Below are 21,593 nucleotides of genomic sequence, written 5' to 3' on the forward strand. Positions count from 1 at the left end.
TGTAGTCTTGAAATTCAAGTAGTAAATCATAACGAATGAGCTACAGCTTTGTATATGCGTATCAACCAATTCAGTTCGCGTTTTTGTTTTATTTGAGTTAATTTTTCTAAGAAATTTGGCTATTTATATAAAATCAGTTTTATTTAGATTAACTAGAAGAAATTCTGAAAATTTTTGAAAAAATATATAAAATATAGTGCAAAATTTCAAATTAATTTATTTAAAAATGAATAAGTTAAAGAGAACATAAATAATGACACAAAAAACAAAAGTATGAATACTTATGTACATTGCAATAGTACCCATAATATGTACTGGAACTTCAAACAAATAACTTATGAACATAAAAACGTTCATAATAAAGTTAATTGCAACCCATAAAGCTTCCGTTTAGCAACTAAATTTTTCAGTTAAATTTATTGTTAATGCTTTGTTTTATCTTTTCGCTTCACGGAAGTGCAAATTGGAGCTTTTCAGAAATATAACATTTGGGTGATTGGATTTAAAGCTCTATCACAATCTTTATGTCTCTTACATGATTGGAATTATTGAATTCCTAAAGCAACCGTTTCTATTTCATGTGTTATGACTGTGTTTAACTATTTTATTTTAATGAAATTTATTTTTATTGAATAAATAAATTGTAAAATAATACTTGACACATTAATTTAATTACGATAATAATAAACGGAAATAAGAACAGGGGAATAATTACAACAAAAATAAGACTTTGTATACAAAAATGTAGAATTTGTAGTACTTTAAATACGAGAGTATACTCTTTAGGTTCCTTTACGTGGATTGGCTGTGAGTCTAGAACATGTGTCCTTTCATCTCGAGGATCGAGTGTTCGAGTTCATCCTCCAGCAGATAAATTTAAATTTTCTACTTTACCAACAATGATGTTATTCAATAACTAACTAATGAAAATTCGAGTGTCATTCCTCATTTCATTTGAATTATTTTCTATCGGAAATTATGAAATGTACATTTTAAATAATAAATAATAATTTCTGCTTTTCAGAGTTTCTAAAATTAGGATAGTCATTGAATGAAACTTTAATATTTGCTGTGTCCGGAAAATAACATAATATTTACAGTTTTAAAGTACACAGTAAAAAATTTTTCGTTATTGCGTCAAAAAATTTTTGTGTTACAAATTTAACACTTTTATATGTAAATTTAACATTTATTGTGTTAAATTAACACAACAAAGTGTAAAATATTTAACATAAAAATTTTTAACACAAAATGTTTTGACGCAATGACGCAAAATTTTTTTACTGTGTAGAGGGACTGCTCTATAATCTGAAACTGTAATAAATACATTAATAAAAAAATTATCTCAATTCAAGAGAAAAATTCTTGAACCAAGAATATCATTTTGAAAAATTTAAATCAAGTCGAAAAATTCTAAAATCAATCGAAATTTAATTGAATCAAGAATAGTCTCTTAAATCAAAAAGTTTTCGAAATTATGTTCTTGGTTCAAGAATTTTTTTTTTAAACAAGATTATTTTTAATCAGTGCATAGTTCTTTTTTCCATGTAATGATATTAAACTATAAATGTCTGATTTTTAACTATCTTCTTATTAATAAAAAAATTAACTTAATTGTAGACGAAAATTTCAAAATAAAGTAAAATTCACTTGAGCAAAAAACAATTATTTAGTTTAGAATTTTTTCTGCTGGATTCAAAATATACTTCAAAATTTTTCTCTTGAATCAAGTTACGTAATTTTTTGTAATTTTAATGCTGGTTCCAAAACAATTATAGCATTATTGATTCTAAAATCTAATTTTAAACGTATAGTATGATTCTACAATCATATAGGAGTATGAATATCTTATATCACCATAATACCAGTTTTATATCACAGTGTTATGGATTTTGCATTCTTGCGCTTGAGCATGCGCATGTCAACTATATTTTCCTCATTAATAATAAATTTTGACTTTGAATCTTTTTGCTAAATCATAACATGTAAAGTAGATTTTGGCTATAAAATCAACCTTAGTTGAAGCCATTGCTAGACTAGAAGATATGTTTCTGTAATATTATGAGACAAATATTTTTGAGAATGATTTACGTATTAAAGTAGAAATTAAAGGACGATGAGTTATTTCAGAAGGGGAATAATAATAAGTGCTAACGATAATTTACGATTCAGAAAGTGACTATCTGAAAGCATTCTACAAGCCATGGAGATACACTTCAGAGAGTGCTAATGTGAATCACTCGTTCATTTCTAAAAATAGATCTACCAATATATCTGGAATGAGAAACCAACAATTCGTCTGTTATTTTAATCATAGAAATAGACTTTTATAGCTATGATACAGTTTTCACACCATTTTAACAGTTTTCATTTTTATAAAATTTTTAAATGTATTTTTAGAACTTATGAGTTCTATATATCTATTTTATAAAAATACTACTTTTAAGAACTTAAAATGATTTTTTCACTATATTCATCATTTCTGATTTTCTTTCAAGTATTCTTAGTTCAAGTAAATTATTTTTCTGCGTCATGTCTACACAAAAAAAAAAATGTTCTTGAATCAAGAATATAATTTTGAAGAGCTTAATATTCTTGATTTGAGTAGAAAAATTCTTGATTTAAGGAAATTTAACTTGATTCAAGAATTTTTCTCTTGAATTAAGTTAATTTTTTTTTCTGTGAACCCTTTTTATAGCAGTAAATACTTCTCAATTTGAATATACCAAATAATAATTTACTCCGTACTTTGTGATTGCGTTAAACTGTAAAATATATTTTGCTTTCTGATTTTAAGTAAGCTACAAGTGACAACAATTAAATAAACGAGTAAAAACTTTCCGTTACCCATAATTATAATTAAGTATAATTATAATATGTTCTTATCTTAATAGCGCATTAACAATTCACGTTAGGAGTAATAGTTCTTGACCTAAAAAAAAATCCTTTTGTTCGTATAGGATCTAAATTGCTCGAAGAAAGTGTTGAATGCTTGTGATTACTAAGATATACTAGCTTTGCAATTACAAAAATCGTCTAGAATGATTTCCGAGATTTGTGTCTTCTAGATAAGATTATGTTTCAACACCTTTTTATGTTCAGGTAAAAGAACAATTTGGAATCTTGAATGGCACTATAAAATTAGACTAACTTATCAGTCTAAGAATCATTTTTACAATAATTGGTATTTTGGAGAACAATCTTAGCCATTAGTTTATTTTTACAGTTTTTTCTGATGATTAATTTTGACGCTTGTATTCGTTGGTGAAGGATTAAATATAATAATAGTCCGTATGATGAGAAAAGTTTGTCATTATAGTTATGATATTGTAATTTTAATAAACAAAATTGTGTATACCCCTAGAATAATCGATGATTCGCGTGCTTTACTTATTTTAGAATATCATAATAATTTTGAAATAAAGATCTTTATTCAAGAATTTGGAAACCAAGGAAATTAATTTTTGAAGCAAGATAAACCGATTTTCTTCAAAGTAATTTTTTTGATTTAACATTATTTTTTTTCAATTAAGTTATTTTTCTATCAGTACACAAAAAATATAAGAAATACACAGAAAAAAAAATGTCTTGAACCAAGAAAATTATATGGAAGACCGAAGTTATTTTGGAGCAAGAAGAAATTTTCTTAGCTTAAAAAAATTTAACTTCGTTTAAGAAATTTTCAGTCTTCCTTAAGATTTTCTTGATTTAAGAAAATTTACACGGAAAAAACAAGATTTGACTGGTTTCTGTGTTGATTGTTGTTTCCACTACAATCAACACTTCTGTGTTGATTGTAGTGGGAACAATCTTTGTTGAACTCAGTTCAATCCGAGATGGGACTCAGTTCAACGAAGATTGTTCCCACTACAATCTAGATAGAAGTAGTTATCATCTGTACATTTTTTCACTATAGATGGAACTAGGTTCCATCCGACATGGAAACCAGTCAAATCTTGTTTTTTCCGTGTACGCTTGACTAAAGACTTTTTTTCTTTCTGTGTATAAATATTTTAAAAAATACTTAAATACTTTCACTTATGGTTGAAAATTTCAAGCCTCATCTTAATTGAAATAAAAAAAAATTACATTCATAGCTCCTAACGGATAATTAAAGAGGTCTGGGTTCGAGTCGAGGCTTAGTTTTGACCCTCATACTGGTTCAAAGTTATTCTTCGTTTTCAATAAATTTTTGACGTATTTATTATCTATTTAACACTCGAACAGATACTTACAATACTTTCAACTTATTAAAATTCAATTATGGATAGACGAACCTAAAAGGCATTAAAAAAGTGATTTATTTAATCGTGAATATTACGGTCGCGAAAAAATATTTGCAATTATTTTTAGTTCCTAAAATGCTTTGATAATTCAAAATTAATTTTTTTTAATTGCTTGAGAACATCAAAGATTGCTTTGAGTTTCGTTCATATATGATTTGGAAAATTGCTAATAATCCTTAATTAAAATAGAAAACATGTAAAGAAATTTTTAAAAGATAAAAATGCTTTTTGTAATAAATAAAATGATGCAAATATTATAAATAAGTAAAACGGAAGAAGTATGTTGATTTGATAAAATCTTCATTTCTTCTTTTTTTTTTATCAAAAGTTGAAAGGACTAAAAATAAAAATTTAATTATAGATATAAGGAAAATAATTCTGCATGCTAATAAGAATGCGTTAATTTTGTAAATAACATTAGTGTTTATGCATTCGAATCAAAAGATACCGCGAAAATAATTGCCACTATCGTTGAATTTAAATTGTCTTTCAGTGGTAGCTTTATTGCAGCTTCAATAAATTGAAGATGAGATTATAAAACTGAGTTGCATCCGATGATGTTGTATACATAAATACTGAAATAAATTAACAAAGTATTGAGTACTAAAAATAAATTTACTTAATTAATATTCGTATATAAATAACTTTTATGATATTCCACTTTTTTTTATTTTGCGTAAATTCTATTAGTGCTTCTAATTGAAAGAACTCTAACTGAAAACTCGATTAATGTTGAAATTAAAAATATTATATTGTATTATATATTTAATAGTCATTAAGTTTGTTAACCGTTAAATTCGGTTTTAGGACAAACATATGTAATCTTTGAAGAGAAATTGAGCATCAATAAGAGCATTAGTATTACATGAGGCAAATCGGAGGTCAACAAAAAAAACGGCCAGAAGAATGCAAATCTTTTGAAATATAGCAAACTCGGAAGAAACAAGCTTTTTATATCGGTTGACGCAGTCGGTGGCCCCAGAGCCCATTGGCGGGAATATCCCCGCTGAATTACCAGAGACCAGAGACCAGAGACTACATGTCTGTCTGGTTGACACATATACGAATACAATATATATACAGGACAATATATACACAGGACTTGAATGTATTTACATCAAGAATTGAGATACACAAAAATCGTTATACTGATGCTGATGAAATTTACTTACCCATACATTAGGTCCATAAAAAAATGTATACAAATACTGAAACAACTTAGCATGACACTAATCCTATCTTCCAAAACTAGAGTTTTAAGAGAACCAGTCAATTTGTTCCCACCTAAATTTCTTTAAGTGAATTTATTTAATGAAAATGTCTGTAAGATTTGTTTATTTTTTGCAACGCAAGGATACTGTAGTCCTTTCATATTGTATACTATCAATAAACTGGTGAAAATTATATGCCGGGACATTCAGTCAGTAGCGAGTTTTCAATTTCAGTCGAATAAAATCTTTAAATTGTAATCTTTATGGGAAAGTTATTGCACTGCTTCGCATAAAATACAATGTGAGTGATGCGATGATGAAAATAAATGTTTTCGTAATTATCGCTCAAAGAAAAAAAGATTTAAAATTTTTCTTCTTATTCTGACGTTTTTCACGCAAGAACTTTTACATTTTCCCAAAATTTCAAATCAATTTTGTGACGACAAGAGGTTGCGCAATTTTTAAAAGTAATGTACTTTATATACAAGTTTCTTATTTTTGAATCATCAGTAAACATAATTATCAATTTTATTTCCTTAAAATTTATATGCGAATGATAAATATTTATCCAGCATCCTAGACTAAATCAACTACTTATAATAGATTTTTTTTTATTCTTTTGAAATTTATACAATTCATTGCATTAAATTTAAAAAAGATACTCTGAATTGAGGTCATTCTAAACGATCAAAAATATTTTATTTTTCTTCAAAAGAGAAAAAAATCTTGAGCAACCTTTAGAAAAAGAAATATTGAGTTAAAATTTTTAGAATATAGAATTATTTACGTCAAAAGCGGTAAAATAATGACAAAGCATTAAAAAAAATAAAATTTTTTCAAAATCTTCAGTAATCTCGTTAATTTTCGGAAAAGGCTCTTAAATAATCACAAGCTTACATATTATTATAAAAAACTAAAAAAAAAAAAAAAATAACCAACCTAATTATAGACAAAAAAAAACATTTGATCGAATAAATTTAATCTTTGTATCAATATTATTTACTCAGTATTTATAATGAAATATAATGGAAATTAATAATGTAATACTATCATAAAATGTGATCAAACTGTCTTTATAAATCAATAAAGTAGAAAACAACTTACATGTCTTAATAATATCAAATAAAATACCTAAAAATAAAAAAGCTAAGACCCTTAAATCTCATGGCTTATTAGCTCAGCATAAAGTTCCACTAGTGTTTTGAGTGACAGTGACATCTGTGGGATAAGTGAGCAAACTGATGTCGAAGTAGAAACCGGCGATTCCCGCTAGGGCGCAGGAGCAGTCTTTTTCATAATGGCTGCTTCAATCTCCAATTTGATTGGTCGCCTGGCAAGCAGCCATCATGGAAACCATCATGATATGCATAATGAGGACAATGATGGCCGCTGAACCGACCAATAGCTTCCAAGGGGACGGACCGGTAACACCCCTAATAAATTCTAAAATTACGTCCCACAGGGTGGAGCAACCACGACATTTAGCCATTATGGAGCACGCGAAACGCCCACATTTGATTAAAAAAAAATTTTTTTTTTCAATAAATACACTGTGATAGGTACCATTATTTATAACTTGAAAGTATAAATAAACACTAAAATTTGTTGAAACAGTTACAAAGTAGTTTTCATATTTTGCATCTATTGACATGACAGTCAAGTTTAAAATGTTTACATTCCAAACGACAATAATTAGCAGAACAATGTTGGCATTAAATCACGCCAAAAATAGCAGCACGTGGATGATGTCACTGGCGTAACTCACTTGAAGGTCGTTTAAAAATCATAACATTAGTAGCTGTAAAAATTTTTATAGCCACGGGCAATAAAATGACGTAATGTCAAGTGGTCGGGAGACTTGGCTCGTGACGCGGTAAATCGGAAGTCGTGTGCAGATTCCATGCAAACTAATATAAAAGAGAATGATAGAATGATGAATAGTAATAACGGGATAGAAAAAGAGGACAGGCGACAGGAGACTTCCATTCAGTTGTTGAGGGAGCGAGCAAAAGAGTAAACCGGCAGTAGAAGTTGCTCGATGCTTTACGGCATTTCGTTGATGCTCGTAATAGCGTAGTAGTGACGTTGAGCTCATAAAAATGTAACGAGCCTGTAAACGTTCATTTATATTGCCTTGCTGCTACTCATCCGGATTAAGGAAGGTCACGTTCGCTACGTCACGACAAAACGTCAAACACCTCATAAATATCGTGATCTTAAGTTGCGCGCTTTTCCTAAATCACGGATTTCAAATGCCGATCATTAGAAGCTTATTTGCACCAAACTGCTATGGATCACTTTGATTGAGACAAAATCGTGGATTGTTGAACTAGGACTGGAGCAGGTCTGAACACAGCCAAAGTTAAGGTTGCTTCAGCAATATCCGGAGCTAAGTAGTTTTTCATCCAATGAAGGGTTGCAATTTGCACTGATTTGATTGAAGATTAAAGTCCAGTTCTACAGGCAGAGTTTTTACTTCACCCTAAATTTCTGATGATCCTAAATTCCTGTATCATCTCTGTATGATGATTGATGAAGCAACAAATCTTAGTTCTTAATGATTACGCAAGTAGCACCATTTCTAGCCAGGAACCATTGTTAGCAGACGACCTTGGCACTGATCTCATCAACAAAAGGGAACCTGGAGTGATTCACGAGGACATTCCGGCAGCTCGTTGACGTTTTTACAGGTGTAGTCCAAGCAAACGGTCATCATGAAACAGTTGATGGCTAAGTGAGTATAGTCTGGATGGCACGCGCCAAACAAAGTCATCGTAACCCGTTCTTTGGTTGCCCCGGACGCGCCGTGACTGCTGTTTTACTGACACTTAAAAGTTTATTGGCGGCCGTAAAAACAGACGTTTAGCCTCATTCGAGTGTAAGACGGATATATGGATTACGTGTCTTTTACGTATACTCCGTTATACTCTCACTTGTAGTTGTAAATATATCTTTTAAAGAATTTACTACTAACACATTATGTACACTTTCAGATCGATGTGTGTGGACAAGTAGAGTGCTTGTGTTTAATTATTATAGACAACACTTTTATTATGTCACAGTCATGAATATTTTATTTTTATAGTACTGCTGCAGACGCTGTTATTGAACCTAATTTTACGGTGGGCAATTAACAATTGAGGCAGGTTAGTGATAATTACGCCAAGTGTTGGTGTCATGCGATATTACGTTAACCTTCAAGTGCTGCTGGTACACTAACTTAGAATTAGCATTGAATCTCGAGACATAAAAATAAATGCACATAAACGCATTCATTAAACTTTGAAATGATAAATGTTATGTATGTTTTGGTATTGATTTAATGTTGTGGTTTTATTCGTTCATTGACTGGGAGATAAGTTAGATATGTATATACGCGTGGGAATAAATAGTTTTTATAGTGTCATCAGTCTATCACAATGATAATAAATCTTACAGAACATTAGTTTTATGAACCGCAGTAATCATGCAGGTCACAGTATTAAAGAAAGAAATCACTTGATTTTCTCATTGTAATTTTACGATTGTAATGTATATATTCAGATATATTCTTGTAATTTCACTTTAGATTGTTGAAGTACTTTATGCTTTTTTTAATGCAATTATTTCAGGGTTTATTTATTTGTCAAGTAGTGAGTATATCCGAAAAGAAAATTACTAGAGTTACAAAAATTGTGCGAGCTTCTTGGATTTTTTGGATAGCTTTTTATAGAACAATACAATCACTGGTAAAAGCATTAACTTATTAATTCTACGGAAAAATCTTAAACTAAAAAAATCAAACTAAATGATCATTTTAAAGAACTAGACTTAACACGCTCGCTTGGCTCGCCTTCATTCTTTTAAAAATCCCGCCACTATCTCAGTCGACAAATCAACAACCGAATAAAATAGTCACAGAAGTGACGTAAAACGATACGACATCCGGCCATCAACTTTTTAGAAGAGGATTCTATTACCTTGAAACAGTGAAAAGAGTTTCTGAATCAAATAAAATTTACCTAATTTTTCATAAATTGACATAAATTTTTAGTCCAAGAAATAATCTGCTTGTTTCAAGATAATGAAATTCTATGAAATCATCTTCTTGATTCAACATTTTTTGTCTCGAATCAAGTAGAATGTTTTATCTGAGCAGCTTTAAGCCGCATGATTACTGTAAGAATAAGAATCAAAATGGGTTGAATGGCCTAAGACATTTTATGAGTATGAGCAAAAAAAAGCTGCATCACTTGATAACCAATTAACTTCTACATTACATTGTAGCTGCAATATACCAATCCCAATAGTTTTAGAAACAACAGTCACGATTGGTCAAGTAATTTAGTTCATTTTATTTAAAAATTGACCTACACAGAAAAAAAAAAATTTCTTGAGCCAAGAAAATTGTAAGGAATATTGAAGTTATTTTGGAGCAAGAAGAAATTTTCTTGGCTTAAAAAAATTTAATTTCGTTCAAAAAATTTTAACTTCATTCAAGAAATTTTCAATCTTCTTTAAGATTTTCTTAATTCAAAAAAATTTACGCTTGACTCAAGACTTTCTTTCTTTCTATGTATTAATTTGAGGTAATAGATTTTAAAAATGTATTAACACTGATTCTATTAAAATTAATAACTTGTTAATCACAAGGATCATTTTATCATCAATATTTGACCTGTTCCTATAGTAATGCATTATAGATTATTCAAATATAATTGATTGAAAAATACTGGAGACACATTTATCTAAAAAACACTCCTGTATATTTTTAAATTAATTTTTATTTTACTATATATTAACCATTTTTACATAGATAAATTATTATAAGTTTTTAGTTCATCGGTTTAAAACAATTTCCATATTATTTGTTTATTTCATATCATCAAAATAATTTTTTGAAATTTTTTCTACACTGAGGAAAGAAAATTTCTATTCAGAAAAAATTTTTTGGCATAAGAATATAGAAAAAAAATGTTCTTGATAATTATTAAAGTAGGAGAGAATAAAAAAGGAATGATTACTGTTTCGTACAAACATTATGAAAATATTTATAGACAGTAGAGAGTGCTGTATGAGACACAAGTAGTTAGTGCCAGCTCATGACTTAGTAATGTGCAGACAGTAGTCAGTAGTTTTTATATAGCTCTCTCTACTGTCCCAAACATTTTAACCTTATTTTCTTCCAAAACAATACTGAGTACTGTACAAAGTAGTAATCGATGTTGTTTTTTGTTCTCTGTATAATTTCAACTTAAAACTAATAAAATTATATTAATACTCAAATATATTGATATTTTTTTGTTAAAAAATTAATAAGTTTGAATGGTTAATTACAAATAATTTTTGAACCAAGAAATCTTTGTTTTTAGACCGTAATTTTTCTTTTGCTTAGTGCATAGTTTTATTATTTAACGCTGCCTTAATCAAAATAAAAGTAGAGCACAATCTTTACTTTTTTAAATTGTAGCTTTATGCATAAAAAAGTAAGAAAATAGAAATTAACCGCACAATCTAAGTTTAAAATTTGGGCAAGATATCTAAGTTTACAACTTCACGTGACTCACTCGAAAATAATTTTAATTTTAACATCATTTTATCGAGTATTATTTAATTAAACATATCTAATAACTAAAAAAAATTTTTTTTTAATTTTAAAGGAATGACCAAGCTTTTAGTGGCTAAAAAAGGTGAAGTTCACCTTCTGCATATATTTAAAACTTTTTGCAAAGCATAAATAAAAAAAAATATGACTAACACATGGCCAATTAACTTCATAAGCTACTTCATTTGGTTATTTTAGAAGACGAGACTTACATATGTTATTACTGGCCGGTTGTTGCTTTAAGAAACCTATAAATTATCGATTTTTTTCGTAAGAAAGAAAACAAAATGCTTCTGGAATAACATATACATGTCTTTGCCGCAAAGGGAGCCACGAAAGAATCAAATACTTTCTCAAGAAATGAAAGAGGATAAAAAATTTAAAATAACTGTATGTATGAAATTATATCCTCGAGTAACTGAGATGATATCCACGCCCTACACTGCTTCTTAGCTTATCTTCTCTTTTAATAATTTTTTTCTTCGGCTTAATCTTCACTTCTCATTCGCAGAGGGAGTTGAGTCCTCACAATTCGAACAACCGGTCCATGGATGCCCTCGAGGAATCGTGCAGGCCGTACACTCGCCGGCTCTACAGCCACATGAAGGCTCATAAATATTCTTACCCGTTTAAACCCATAAAGATACCGCTCGCAGCGTGCAAGGGTTATTTTTTTTTAATTTTTGGCTGTCTAGTGGCTAAAAAAAAAATCGTCTGCAGATTGGCTCATGTGTTGCTGCCCAAAGGACAGAAGACTCGATTGTTCTCATTTTTAACCTTTTTGTGTATTATACGCTTATATTTTAATTTTTTTTAAATTACAGCCGACTGATTAAAGGAACCGTGATACCACATCACATTTAATGATTTTTTATGATTAAACAAACAGATTACACAGAAAGAAAGAAAGTCTTGAGCCAAGCGTAAATTTTCTTAAATCAAGAAAATCTTAAGGAAGATTACAAATTTCTTGAATGAAGTTAAAATTTCCTGAACGAAGTTAAATTTTTTTAAGCTAAGAAAATTTCTTCTTGCTCCAAAATAACTTCGGTCTTCCTTACAATTTTCTTGGTTCAAGAAATTTTTTTTTACTGTGTACATATTGATTGTCGAATTCGGTAAAATTTCTACGGTCTATCATATTTATACTACACAGGAGTATGTGTTCCTATTTTTGAATTACGGTGACCTGGTCAAATAGGCCAGTGGTTGAAAGATGACATGTTGGTATCGATAATAGGCACTCACAGACGGCAAGCGAGACATGAAGGGCAAATGTGAGTGCCTTCATTGAGTTTACGATCACTAAAGCGGAACTTTATAGTTTGTGGGGTTGTTTGCGTCTCTTGACGTGTATGGATACTTGAAAGAAAACCGTGTGTCATACCAATGTAGAATTTTTTAATGTGTTCAATGTTAAGCCTTCAGGAGCTAGGTCTACTATATAAATCAAGGCGTACACATTTTTGCACATTTGCAAATAAAAATTTTTCTTGGTTCCAAAATTTTCTATCTCAACTCAAAACAGTGAAATTATTCAAAATGATTTTGTCACTTTATGAGTTTTGCTCATCAAGAAATTATGAAAATCTATCAACTTTGTAATTTTTTAAATCTATCTTTGAACAACAAATTTAAAAAATGATTTTCTAATTTAACTAGAAATTATTTATTGTTCCGTTTCAATCATAACAAAATTTAGTGAAAATGTTTCAGTTTTCGTAATAGATTTATCATTTTTTAAAAACCAGTAGCGGTCACGGAGTCAAGAGAATTTGACTAATGTCAATATTATTGATTGAAATTCATATTTAATTTTTTTTTGAAGTAGTTCATAAAATATTATAGAAATTTTTTAGTTATGAAAGAAATAATATTTTGAAAAATTTTTTATCAATCATGATTTATTAAGAAACTCGAAAATTTTTTTTATAGTAACAAAATTTAATGTTGTTATTCTAGAATTGTATCCATAAATATCAACCACATTCATTAATATTGACGATTAATTTAACTTTGACATTTTTTTCATCATGATTTGTATTCTTTATGTTAATAAATTAATATCACTGATGATAAGTCCAAAAATTAGTTCCAAGAACAATACAAAGCTTATTAATGATTCTGCAACGCAGATAAATTGTCTATCAATTACACATGTTTAAATATTTAAAATGCAATTTGAAATAAATGACAGTAAATGCTGAACAGATTGGTAAAATTTATTAATTTATGGCAAAAATTTCAAGAAAAATTTTCGATGATTCATGACTAAAATCGTATACTTAGTAATAAACTTTTTTTTATTAAAAAAGTTTGAGTGGACTACGTGACAGTGAGAACTGGTAAGTATTTCTTGAAACTATAAATTCCTTTTTGTCAATTTAAAAAACTTCTACCTTCTTATTTCTAACCGAACCCTTTTACTGTTGGGCAATAAAACGGTAAAAGCCAAAGAGTTGAATGCTATCGGTCGTTTCTGAATCATTCTTTAGTGACCGATGTGTCCTTTATTCAACAAATACCATAATATAACTTTATTTTGGGATATTTTTCTTTTTCATACTTTTGGTTGTAAACAGTAATATAAGCTAGGAACAAGTGTTTATATATAGGTACAGCCACTAATCTACTGCGTCTAAAAATATATTACTTTACGTTACTTCGCATCACTATGATGATTTCATTCCATAGTAATTTCTATTAATAAAAGTGAAGCCAACTCTCATAATTTTAATTTGTTCTATTAAATTATAATTATTAATTATACATCAAGTATTATCTATGATCCAACTTAAACAGAATTTATCATTCAAGTAATGAAAAGTCATTTTATAATGAAAAAAAATTCAATGAATTAAGATAGATTTGATTTTAATTGTAAAACAATGTATTATTTTTCAATAATGAAATTTAAATGGGGATTTTCCAAATTAATTTCATCAAATAATTGAATAAATTTCGGATGTTATGTACTATAATAATCATTATCAGAAAAATGGCGCCGTGAGTGGATGGAGAGTGAACTCGACTGGTTCTTGAAAGACCAATGTAATTTGTGGTTGGCTAAAACAGGTTTTATCAGCGAAATTCTGTTGAGAAAAGAGAACTAGCTGACAACGACATTTATGCGGAATTTTTCATCACTTTGCTATAATTTACGTATTTATAGATATTAAAAATGGCTATTATCTTGTAATTGAATAAATATATTTTGTTCATTTTAAGTTACTATAAATAATTTCCTTGAATATTTATACTATATAATCTTACATTATGTTTTTATTATCAAAATTTATGCATAAATTTACTCTTGATTCTTACATAAATAGTAATTTCATATTTGACATTGTAATTTATAACTTTTTTAAACATATGTATTTACTTACAGATGATATTTATATGCGTATATATTATACTATATATTATACTATATATGCGTATATATAACATTAATGATTATTAATATTTATCATGGTTTTTGTTTTTCATCAATATTTATTCATTTCGCATCAATAATCATAATTTTTCATTACTGTGCTGAAAAAATTTTGTTTTACGATGAATTCGTTATGATAAATTGAAATAACTTTTGCTAAAAAATCCATAAGACCGAATTTTTAGATATTGAGCATGAAAAAGAATTTAGTTTTTGGTTTTTTCTCAATTCTCATAAATAAAGTTCAGGATTAATTAGTGCTAAATTTATCATAACTGTCATAATTAATTAAAAATCTAAATTTTATTTGAAATTGAAGAAGTGACAAAATTTTTTTCTCGGAAATTTTTGTGAGATTCAATTTTAAAAAATTGCTACACAGAAAAAAAAATTTACTTAAATCAAGTAAATAATTTTGAAGAATTTTATCTTCTTGATTTGAGTAGAAAAATTCTTCAGCTAAGAAATTTTATTTAATTTAAGAATTTTTTGTTTCTCGATTCAAGTCAATTTTTTTTTCAGTGTAATCATTCATGTAATAGGCATTAAATCAAATTATTGCTCAAAGATGAGAAATATCACAAACTATCAAAAATTTTATTTGAATTAGCCATTGCAAATACTTAATTCTTCAATTAAATAAATAAAAAATGATAAAGCGTAGTGAATTATGAGTATTTAGTTAATCTAGTGGACCCTAGTGAATTAATTTGCAAATTTACTAACGTCTGACGTATATAAATATCCATAATCATAATGTGATTTTCAGATAATCCTTGTTTGAATCCAGCAATAAAAAGTAACTATTTATTGAGTAGAGTGGTCAAGTAAGGCGTTTAATTATAAGAACAAGCGTGAAATGACACCCAAAAAGCGAAATATCGTGACAACTTCTCAATTTCATCAATTATCCTCCGGCGGCAGGGTTTAATCAGACCATCAGTTACATTAACTCTTAAAAAGACTGGTCATATTATCCAGAGAACCAGAGAATGTATCCTCCTTCTATTCAATATATAATAGTTAAGCACTTGACAAGCAAGCTTCAAATCCTGGTCTCACTTCTCGGAAAGTACTTCGGTTAATTTGTTTTAGACATTAAATTTACTGGCGGCATCTGCAAGAAATACCTCTTACACTATACACAAGATAAGCTATAAAGGCATCAGAATTAATTAACGGCATTATCGCACACAATTATAGCTCTCATTAACCCAACCAGAACATTCTCTGACTATGTATTTACTGCTATTGATCTTACTTTGTGATAACTAAAGTTTTGCAAGTTATTTTGAGAAAAAACTTATTTATATTAAATATATACATATATAATAATTTTTCAAATTTTAAATTTTGTACAATCACCATTATTTTATAAACTTTATAGATATCTTAAATTCATTGCGATAACATAAATAACCTTTTAAATTATATATATATTTATTTTCATAATGTCACGATGTTATTCCTCTTTTTTTTTATACTTGAGCAATTTAAAATGACCTTTTCTATAATGTACCCGACTTAACTCGACACTTTCGAATAATAACCTCATGTTTAACAAATTGACTGTATGCAAAATATAAAAAATAATCATCAACTTTAAAAAACAAAGAATAAACGTACTAATTCTTATTTATTTATCGAAAAGTATATGCAAGTGTTTGAAAATGCCTCGGAAGTGAATTATTGCAATGAATAATTAAATAAATAAATACATGGCATACTCTGATAGTAATATTCAAATAGATCTTACGGCTCACATATCAGATGTTTGAAACAGCGAATAAAATCCAGCAAACATCAATGAATTATATTGAAGGTGGAATACATCGATGAATTTTGAAACATTTGTTGTGAATTACAGCAATGCACTTATATAAATATAGGCTTTGATTTTTTAAAGAGACATGCTTTATAATACAACTCTTGTGTCAAATTATGCATACATACAGTCTCGATCTAACCTCAAGTTTGCAGGTAGACGAGAAATTCTTAACTGAAGAAAAAATAATTTATGAAGACAATAATTATGTTTGACGGAAAAAAATTTTGTGCTTCAAATAAACTTTTTTTTGTGCAGTTTTAGTGACTGTCTTTTTTCATGTTAAAATTTCTCTCGATGCTTTTTATGTTAAAATTATATATTGCCAGGAAAAGTTTTATCACAAAATTTATTTTACTTAATTTTTCAAAAGTCTTCTCTCAGGACATTTTATATTCATAGTAAAATTACATCTTGCATGCAATTTTTGAGATACTAATTTAAAACTTTTGATGAAAAATTTAAGAGCAGAGCAATTTTTTTTCTCTAAGTCAAATTTAGCTTTTAGTTTCTTAGTTGAATTTGTGAATATTCCGAGTGAGTTTTCACAGAAAATAAGAAAATATGAAAGAAAATTTAGTAATTTGAACCGAGTCCTGCATATCCATTGACATAGGAACAATAATGCCAGTAAGGAATAAGTAGTTCAAGAGAATAAGAAGACTGACGGAAATGCGGCAGTGCTTGAAGCTCCAAGAAAATATGGAACTCGGACGAATAGTATGAGATTTACGACCGCCTGAAGCAGACCAGACTTGTCTGCACTCACATGTTATTCGCAGTATATGACCGCCCATGAATACTCTTCTCACTATTTTGGTATTTAAATTTTGTGTTCCACGCTTTAGAATTCATTCAATCTTTTTTTTTGTTTTTAAGCAAAATTTTATTTTTTTTTCTATATAGATGAAAACTAGAAATATTGCTGCTGATCCAGCAATAAATCTTTTTGATACTTACAAGTTGTAATAACAATGAATTATTGCGTGTAGTTATCAGATAACATGTTATGAGTTTTTGGAATTTATGTAAATTTAAATTAGATTTATCGTGATAAATTATGATGATTACAGTTTCTTTTGTATGGCGCTCAAGCGATAAAAAAATTACTTGATTCAAGAAAAATACTATACTCAAAATTTCACTTTTGCTTCAAGATATTCAGATCTAATCAATTAAAAAAAAATAGTCAATTGAAAAAACACTTAAAAAAAAATTAACTTGATAAAAAATAAAAAATCTTGAACTAAGAAAATTTTTTTGAAGAATTTCATTGTCTTTAATAATTGTTATTATCTTTAATTTTTATATCATAAAGAAGTCTTACATAATTTTCAGATCATGAAAAAGTAAAGAAATTACAAACAAATTTTTTTGTGCGTTGAGCTCAGAAATTTTTTCTTGAATAAAGAAATTTTTCTTCAACCAAGGACCAAGAAAAAAAGTTCTTGAAAAAAAGAGAAATTATTGATCATTATTGAGAATTGATCTTGTGTAAAAAAATCCTAGTTTGGTTCTTTCTGTTCTTAGTATCGGAGAATTTTATTTTTCTACAAAGTTTGATTACATTTCATAAACATAGTACGCTTGATCGAAAATTTCGAATTTCTCTTTGCTCAAAAAATAAGCTTTAAAACAAGAAACTCGTGAATGAAGACAACCGGGTTTCTTAAAAATAATTTTCCTAGATCAAGAATATTACTCTTGAATTAAGATGCTTTTTCTATCAGTCTACTATACCATAAAAACCTGTGCTAGTTCATGCAAAAGATAGTAAACGCAGCAATAGAACCAACGGCGCCCAATAAACACAATCTGCTTACGTTTAGTATCGATGTACTCTGTTTAAAGTTTATTTTTAAAGCTTTCAATAAAAATTGTACGTAGCAAATCTACACTCGGATGCAATATAGCAATAACTGCCGATCAATATAAATCTACTTTTTTTTCTAAAAAAAAAAAAATCATTTCAGTTTACAGATTCTATAAATCACTCAAAGTTGATAAATTTTTTATAAAATTGAGAAAATTGAAACTAATGCTGTTTGTTATCGATGCAATATAATTTCATAAATGACACCCTAGTTTCAAAGGAACTGTGTGTTCAAAAAAGTTCCGTATTTTCAGATATAAAAAAAAAAAAAAAACGAATCTCTTAAGAAGAAGGAAAAAGTGGTTCTGCGCATATCAGAACCCGGCGAGTTAAAACTTTTCTCATCTTTCATTAATCTTTAAAAACACGGAGTTATTTGAGTGGGTGGACTATTTCGTTGGTATGGTGAAACACAGACAACTTCAACTTCAAGAAACTCCAAGATATCAGCAAAGTATATAAGGTATGCATGGGTTAAGTAAAGCTATAGCGTCTCAACAAAGTTATAAATCCCGTGCGAAGAGTTGTTATGTTTCTTTGAGAAAGTAATTACCTACCGGGAGCTAATCATACTCTTATTGCGCGACTTGCTAGCATGACTATGACTGTGTATATACGGAGCACTTTACATGGCGCCCACCACCCTTTTAGAGCTGCCCCTTTGCTTGATATAGAACTTCTCATTGTACTCGAGACCTGTTCAACAACTCACTCAGCTTTGTCTTTTTTCATGCTGTTGCTTTTACTTGCAAGCTCCGCTGTTCTCTCTTATTTGAATATTATTATGCTGCAACAAGAGCAAGTGATTAAATTTAAGCTCTCCTGAGCTTCAACAAGGCTCTTTGCTTCTAGATCTCTGCAGTGGCAGCCAAGGAAATAAAGTGTCGTCTTTATGTATCTCTTGTTTCTACAAAAAAATAATTCAAGAGAAAATGAGACTCTCTGAAATGAATTCTGAACATGAAGAAGCTACTGCATGTTGACTGTTGACATATAGATCGTGTACTTCAGCTTTTCAAGGTATTTATATGTTAATGCTTCGACAAACATAAAGCTACTGTATATTGTAATAAATTTGATTTAAGAAAAAAAAAATGAATTTCTGGGTTATTCTTGGGAGATAAATTTGTACCAGGTGCGCAAGGATATTCTTTATGGAATGAGATGCATCTTCATAAGCCGAAAAAAAGTTTAAACTTGAGAGAATAGTTGGCAAAAGAAGGTGAAGATTTAGGAAGATATTATTATATATGAAAAACCCAAATGAGAAATAGGGGAATACACTATGGGCGGATGATATCGAACAGATGCGCGCGCAATTCTTTTAGATACAAAAATATAATAATACGATCGTGATAAGAGAGACAGATGCTAGTACCTCCATCGAAGAATTTATACTCACTATGGATTCCAAACAAGAATGAACACAACTTTTCGGGTCGTTTTGATTATTTAGAAATGAACGTTTGCATTTGATTGAAATTTATAAAATTAATTTTTGATCAAAATAATTACTATTTTTTCGAGTCTTTTATAAAAATATGTAGTTTATGATGTTTTAAAATGACATTAAATTTAACTGTCACTTCACAATTGTTTTAATTTTTGTTAACAAATAAATTATAACAAAAAAAAATTATTAAAAAAATGAACATGTAGAAATTTCAATAAATTAAAAATGCAATTTTTTAAAAATAATTTTTTAGAACAAATTTTTTTGTTAAAGAAAATTAAAAAACTGTCAAGTGATAGCTAACTTTAATGTCATTGTTTTAAAAGCTCTATTCATAAATTAGCTTAATCAAAATGTTTTTAGAGGTCACTGGAGATTTTTGAAAATTTCAAAATCACCAAGAGTTGATTTTTTATGGTTCTATCGTCATTCTACTTTTCTATTCGTTAAGAGATGTACACAGTGAAATATTTTTCGTCATTTTGTAGAGTGTTAAAATTTGTGTGTAAAATATTACACTCTCATTAAATCAACCCATGAGAATGTTAAATTCTACACACTAGAGTGTAATATTCTACACACAAATTTTAACACTCTACACAATAACGAAAAATTTTTTACTGTGTAGATTTTCTGAAAATTTCGAGTCAGTATCTTGAGTTTTACACAGAAACATGTTTACTTAAGCCAAAAAAATTTTTAAAAAGACCTCTAGTGTTTTGGAGCAAGAAAAAATTTTTTGGACTTTTAGTTAGCTTTGATAGTTTATTATAAAATCCATTATTCAGAATTATGATTACTATTTTTTTGTGAAAAATCTCTCAAAATCAAAATATCGACTTGACAGTTCTAAACTAAATTAAATTCTTACTGCTGAACATTTTCGAATGACGAGAAAAGGATTTAAGGAAATTAAAATTTTGTCGAATAGATTACTAATTGTTCAAAAACAATTACTTAAAAATATTTAAGGTACACTACTTTGAATGTTAAACAAATGTCAGTAGAATAAAAGATAGAAGAAATTTAATTACTGATTGATGATTTTAGAAATCTTAAAATTCTAAATCAAGCTCTGAAAATATTTTATGGAGTTTATCTCTCGAGAATGTTCTTAACATATTGAAAATTATTTTTTTTTATAAAAAGGTAAAAAAATTATTTTTTTTTTCATTACGCCAATATATTACTTAACAATAGTTTATGATTCATATTTCTATTATGGAAAAGAAAATAGCTCAAGTTTGAACATAAGAACCCTTAAAAAAATTCTTACTGCTCATTGAATATTTTATTTTACGTAAAATCCCAATATAATAAATGTAGACAAGGTCCTTAGTTTTATAACTCTTTCCTAAGTAAATATCCACCTGGTAAATCCACCAAGCTTGAGTGAGGATCTATTGCCTATCCTTGGCAATAAAACCGGCCAGAAAGGTTTGTCAAGGACATCGATTTGGTGCAATAAACCGATTGCCTGCGTTGAGGACACATGTACACCTAGCAAATAAAGATAAATATCGATAGAAAAAAAAAGAGTTTTTACTCCTTTCATTTTAGAAAGAAAGGGGTAAGAATTTAAACTGTTATCTACGAAAAAATCGTACTCAAGGCTAACTGACAGCCTAGCAGTTTGAGTTGCAACAGTCTAAGTCGGTGTCTTCAAGGTTTCAGTAGAACTTGCGTTAAAATAATTCTTCAAGGTAAAATTGTGCAAAGTTACGATAAAAATCAAGTGTGTTCTTGTCATACATGGTTAATACAAAAGTTCAAGGTTAGTACGACTTATTCTCGCTTAAACTTTTATTGTGAACATTCAGAACTGACAGTAATGATAATGATTGATAAAAATATTTCTATCGAAATGAATAATGCAGAAAAAGTTTTTCATCCCATGAATTAAACAGCCAGTAATTTTATAA

At 28.5% G+C, this 21,593-nt stretch overlaps 1 protein-coding gene across 3 annotated transcripts in view; it reads right to left on the reverse strand.

Moving 5' to 3' along the window:
• LOC141529307 (uncharacterized) overlaps positions 1–21,593 on the reverse strand; it is a 365,923-nt gene that overhangs the window by 277,403 nt on the left and 66,927 nt on the right. The gene's annotated exons all lie outside the window — the stretch shown is intronic.

This window comes from Cotesia typhae, unplaced genomic scaffold (genome assembly GCF_013202065.1).
Source record: "Cotesia typhae breed Kobodo isofemale line unplaced genomic scaffold, CoteBio_Ctyphae contig_48, whole genome shotgun sequence".
Taxonomy (NCBI): Eukaryota; Metazoa; Arthropoda; class Insecta; order Hymenoptera; family Braconidae; genus Cotesia; species Cotesia typhae.